Here is a 6000-nt window from a genome sequence, read left to right as displayed (position 1 = left end):
GTCCAGCCATCCTGGCCACTTATTCTCACGAGGGTCGTGGTCGTGCTGAAGCCTAACCCAGCTGTCTTGGGGCAGTAGGCGGATCACACCCTGAACTGGTTGCCATTTTGTTGCATAATTATTTATTGTCCATCCATCCATCTATTCCATCCATTATCTTTTGGGGGCACCTGCTTTAGCAGGGAAGCCCCGAATTCCCTCTCCACAGCCACTTTGTCCAGCTCTTCTGAGGGATTCCAAAAACCGTTTCATTCCAGCTGAGAGACAGATAGGCTCTTCAATTCTGTGTTGTCTCTGTGACCTCCTGGTGGTATATTGTAATGTTTGTAATGTTTATTTAATGCATCAAATGTTATTGTTTTAATATGATGCTGCTTCTGTATTTATGTGTTTATCAGAGCGGGGCACTTGACCGTTTTTTGACGGTCAGTCCTGCGCCCTCCGGCTGCAACTTAGGTACCGTTTTGTTTCGTTTACAGCTTGATTCTTTATGTATGTACAAATGAATGAGATGCTGCAACATTCAACTTCAGTTAAGCTTTGCATCTTGTACCTGCATTTCTAAAAATGATGGTGGAGCTTAAATTGCAGGCAATATTGTGGCCTTAAAAGTTTTGGCTACAATTGTTTAGTGCATTTTAAGATGAAACAAAAACTATACACTTTGAGGAGTTGCACGAATACTATGAAACTATCTATAAATAAAAAAAGAAATACTTGTAAACATATTTCACTCTTCTTTGGCACGCAGCATTTTTACATTTTACAATTTTTACCAAAATAAAGAAAACACTTGTATTGTTTTTTAACAACAACAAACAAGATGGCGGCGCGCATGGACGCAGCAGCTAACGGCTCTCCCATCCAGTGCTCTTTATTACTTTTTATTTATGCTAGCTCGGTCTTAACACCAACTGTGGCACAGTATCAATATACCCGTCAGGACATCGTGGACGTTGGATATTAGATAAAAAGATAAAGATAAAGATGTTCTTTATTAGTCCCACAATGGGGAAATTTGAGGTCTTACAGCAGCAAAGATATAGATCACACAGAGTCGGCGCCATAATGTAATAAAAAGCATGCAAATATACACAGTATAAACGTATCTAAGTGTAAGGAAACACTCCTAATGCCTGTCCATTATACAGAGGGGGAAACACTGTAATGATAAAAACTACTGAATGATTGAAAATACTGCAATGATAAAAATATTGCAATGATAAAAGTACTGTAATGGTAAGAGTACTGAAATGATAGAAAAGTACTGCAATGATGGAAAATACTGCAATGATAAAAGTACTGTAGTGGTAAAAAGTACTGCAATGATAAAATATACTGCAATGGTAAAAGTACTGTAATAGTAAAAGTACCGCAATGATGGGAAATACTGCAATGATAAAAGTACTGTAATAGTGAACGTCCTGCAATGGTAGAAATACTGCAGTAATAGAAGTACTGTAATCAGAAAACTGTAATGGTAAACAAAATACATCATTGGTCAATATTTAAGTACACCATTGGCTGAAAGTACAGTAGTAGTGTATATTGCATCCTAGGACTGCACAATTGCACTAATGCCCTCCCGTTTGTAGGCCTGACCCAATGTTCTTGTTAAAAAGTTTGACAGCAGTCGGCAGGAAGGAGCGGCGAAATCTCTCTTTGGTACAGCGAGGGTGTAACAGTCTATCACTGAAGGAGCTGTGGAGTGTTCTCAGAGTGTCATTGAGTGGGTGGGCTGGGTTGTCCAGCATTGATGACCGTTTTGCCGTCATCCTCCTGCCCCCCACTGAGTCCACAGAGTCCATGGAGCAGCCCAGGACAGAGCTGGCCCTCCTCACGAGTTTGTCCAGTCTCTTTTTGTCCCGGCTCGAGATGCCTCCTGCCCAGGAGACCACTCCATAGAAGATGACTGATGAAACCACCGAGTCATAGAAGTTCCTGAGGAGTGTTCCCCGAACGCCAAAGGACCTCAGCCTCCTGAGTAGGAAGAGTCTGCTCTGACCCTTCCTATAGAGAGCGACTGTGTTGTCGCTCCAGTCCAGTTTATTGTTCAGATGAACACCCAGGTACTTGTAAGTTGAGACCCTCTCAACGTCTGTTCCCTGGATATTCACTGGTGCAGGTGGAGAGTGCCGACACTTGCGGGAATCCACCACCAGCTCTTTGGATTTCCCAGCGTTGATTTGGAGGCGGTTCTGCTGACACCAGTCCACGAACCCCTGCGTAACCCATCTGTACTCCCGATCGTCACCGTCAGTGATGAGGCCGACAATCGCAGAGTCATCAGAGAACTTCTGCAGGTGACAGGTTGTGGAATTGTATTTGTAGTCCGAGGTGTAGAGGGTGAACAGGAAGGGAGCCAAGAACAGTTCCCTGCGGCGCTCCCGTGCTGCAGAGGAGCACGTCAGACACAGAGTCCTGTGTCCTCACGTACTGTGGCCGCTTTGTGAGGTAGTCGTGGATCCATGTGATGAGGTGGTGGGCCACTCCCGCCTGCTCCAGCTTGTCTCCCAATAAGGCGGGCTGGATGATGTTGAAAGCACTTGAGAAATCAAAGAACATGATCCTCACCGTGCCCTCCGCCTTCTCCAGGTGGGAGAGTGAAGTGTGAAGCAGGTAGATGATGGCATCATCCACACTGATGCCAGGCTGGTATGCGAACTGGAGTGGGTCCATTGAGGAGCTGACCAGGGGGCGCAGATGGACGAGGACCAGTCTCTCCAGGGTCTTCATCAGATGAGACGTCAGCGCCACTGGTCTGAAGTTGTTGAGCTCCTTCGGATGGGGTGTCTTTGGAACCGGAACCAGGCAGGATGTTTTCCACAGCTGGGGGACTCTGCCCAGCTTCAGGCTCAGGTTGAACATGTGCTGGACGATTCCACACAGCTGGTCTGCGCAGGATTTGAGGAGCCGGGAGCTAATCCCATCTGGGCCTGCTGCCTTCCTCGCCTTCATCTTCCTCAGCTGGTTCTTCACTTGAGATGTTGTGAGGAACAAGGCTGAGCAGGAGGAAGCGGTGGTTGTCTGATGAGGGTGGGAACTGGAGCCTGTGGAGAGAGAGAGGGTCTCGTTCGCAGTGGCAGGAGAGGTTGGTGGGGGCTGCAGCAGGGGAGCCTGAGCGGGGTCAGGCATTTGATCAAACCTATTGAAAAATAGGTTCAACTCATTTGCCCACTGAAGCCCCCCCCCCCCCTCTTCTGGGTCTTACCTGGTTGTCCGTGGCCTGAGATGGTCTTGGTGTTGGCATAGAAAAGGTCCAATATTTTATTGTCTCTGATGTGGCAGGTTACATATTGTGTGAATGAAGGCAGAGAGGAGGAAGGAGAAGCATGATTGAAGTCACCAGAGATAAGGAGCAGGGCATTTGGGTGCTGTGTTTGTAGCCTGCTCACAGCTGCAGTCAGTACGTCACAGGCTGTCTCACTGTTAGCAGAGGGTGGCACGTACGCCGCCACCGCGATCACATGACTGAACTCTCGCGGTAAATAGAACGGACGCATGCTAACAGCTATCAGCTCAATGTCCCGACTGCAAAGTTGATCCTTAACAGTTATGTGCCCAGGGTTACACCATCTATCATTAACAAACACAGCCAGCCCTCCCCCTTTCCTCTTACCGCTCTCTCGTGTCCTGTCCGCGCGTAGTATTTGGAAGCCGTCCAATTCCACGACGCGTCCGGCGTTAGCTTTGTTAGCCACGACTCCGTGAACACAAGCAAGCTAGCCTCCCGGACAATCCTCTCGTGCCGGGTTAGCGCTGTTAGCTCGTCAATTTTATTGGGGAGGGATCTAACATTCCCCATAAGAACGGACGGGAGGACGGGGTGGTATCGTCTCCTCCTTGCCTAGCGTTTAGCCCCCGCACGACATCCCCGTCTCTTCCTCCTCAGCTCGCGGGGGATATCTGGTCTCGCTCCGGGAGCCGACGCAGGGTTAGCACGGAGTGCTAACAGCTGATCTCTTGAGTACACGATCGATCCGTAGCTCCGAGTTTCGTCTCCGGACACGATCGCGCAAAAAACAGCCCCCAATGGCAGTAGAACCACCGCAAGTTGTATGTCCATTGCTGAGATTAGGTAAAAATAAAATAAAACAGGGTAAAGGGAAAAAACACACGAAAAAGGCTCAATAGTGAGCCACGCTGCTGTAAACAGGCAGCCACTCGCGCAGCGCCGGAACCGGGAAAAAAAAAATGACTGAACTCTCGCGGTAAATAGAACGGACGCATGCTAACAGCTATCAACTCAATGTCCCGATGCAAAGTAGATCCTTAACAGTTATGTGCCCAGGGTTACACCATCTATCATTAACAAACACAGCCAGCCCACCCCTTTCCTCTTACCGCTCTCTCGTGTCATGTCCGCGCGTAGTATTTGGAAGCCGTCCAATTCCACGACGCGTCCGGCGTTAGCTCTGTTAGCCACGACTCCGTGAACACCAGCAAGCTAGCCTCCCGGACAATCCTCTCGTGCCGGGTTAGTGCTGTTAGCTCGTCAATTTTAATGGGGAGGGATCTAACATTCCCCATAATAACGGACGGGAGGACGGGGTGGTATCATCTCCTGCTTGCCTGGCGTTTAGCCCCCGCACGACATCCCCGTCTCTTCCTCCTCAGCTCGCGGGGGATATCGGGTCTCGCTCCGGGAGCCGACGCAGGGTTAGCACGGAGTGCTAACAGCTGATCTCTTGAGTACACGATCGATCCGTAGCTCCGAATTTCGTCTCCGGACACGATCGCGCAAAAAACAGCCCCCAACAGAAGTAGAATCACTGCAAGTTGTATGTCCATTGCTGAGATGAGGTAAAAATAAAATAAAACAGGGTAAAGGGAAAAAACACACGTAAAAGGCTCAATAGTGAGCCACGCTGCTGTAAACAGGCAGCCACTCGCGCAGCGCCGGAACCGGAAAAATACAAAATGACCATCTCAGAGGAATTTTGCTATGATCGCAAAATTCCTGACGAACTAGCGAGGCCACCCGGCTCACTGTGTATTGTCATCGGGACCGGGAGGCGACGCAGACGACGGAGGGAGAGGAAGCAAAGGCGGGGCTGCAGGTCCGGTGTCCTACTAAAGCTACGACAGCAGCCCCACAAGCAACCACTGCCGAGTCTCTACCACACCAACACCAGATCCGTAGTCCATAAAATCGACGATCTGGAATTACAAATCCTGGGAAACCGGTATGTGCGAGACAGCTGTGTGGTCATCGTCACGGAATCCTGGCTGAACGCCAACGTTCCCGACGCTCGCACCCAGCTAGCTGGGCATTCGCTACATCGCGCGGATCGAACGAGAGACACCGGTAAGAGCAGGGGTGGGGGGGTTCTGTGTTTACGTGCATGAGAACTGGTGCAACAACAGCGTGATCGTTGAGAAGCAGTCTTCCCCCCGACAAAGAGTACAAGTCCGTTAAATGCCTGCCTTATTTCCTCCCGAGGGAGCTAACAGTAGTGCTCGTCACTGCTGCTTACATCCATCCTGATGCTAACACTAGCACGGCTCTCTCGCTACTCGCGGGCGTCATCAATAAACAACAGTGGCCCCACCCTGATGGGGTTCACTTAGTAGCGGGAGACTTTATTAAGGCCAATTTAAAGACTGTACTCCCAAAGTTTTACCAGCATGTCAAGTGCCCAACGAGGGGAGACAACACTCTTGACCATGTGTACTCAAACATCAAGCACGGACACAGAGCCTTCCCACTCGCCCCCCTCGGCCAGTCAGACCACCTGTCCTTGCTGCTCACATCTGCGTACACCCCTCTCAGACGCAGATTCAGGCCCACCACAAAGACTGTGAAAACCTGGCGTGAGACCGCCATGAGTGAATAATAGGACTGCTTTTAAGACACCAACTGGGACCTCTTTGATCATCAGGACCTTGATGTTTCCACACAATGTGTACTGGACTACATCAAGTTCTGCATGGAAACTGTGTCCCTGAACAAGACCATACGGACCTTCCCAAACACAAAACCCTGGATGTCCAGCCAGG

The 6000-nt window shown here is 49.5% G+C and overlaps 1 protein-coding gene across 8 annotated transcripts in view; it reads left to right on the top strand.

The window, feature by feature from the left end:
* orc1 (origin recognition complex, subunit 1) overlaps window positions 1-6000 on the top strand; it is a 130289-nt gene that overhangs the window by 87266 nt on the left and 37023 nt on the right. The gene's annotated exons all lie outside the window — the stretch shown is intronic.

This window comes from Idiotropiscis lumnitzeri, chromosome 13 (genome assembly GCF_059441095.1).
Source record: "Idiotropiscis lumnitzeri isolate Australia: NSW breed Sydney's pygmy pipehorse chromosome 13, RoL_Ilum_1.0, whole genome shotgun sequence".
Taxonomy (NCBI): domain Eukaryota; kingdom Metazoa; phylum Chordata; class Actinopteri; order Syngnathiformes; family Syngnathidae; genus Idiotropiscis; species Idiotropiscis lumnitzeri.
The sequence above is the reverse complement of the archived record's forward strand: the minus strand, read 5'-3'. Positions and strand labels throughout refer to the sequence as shown.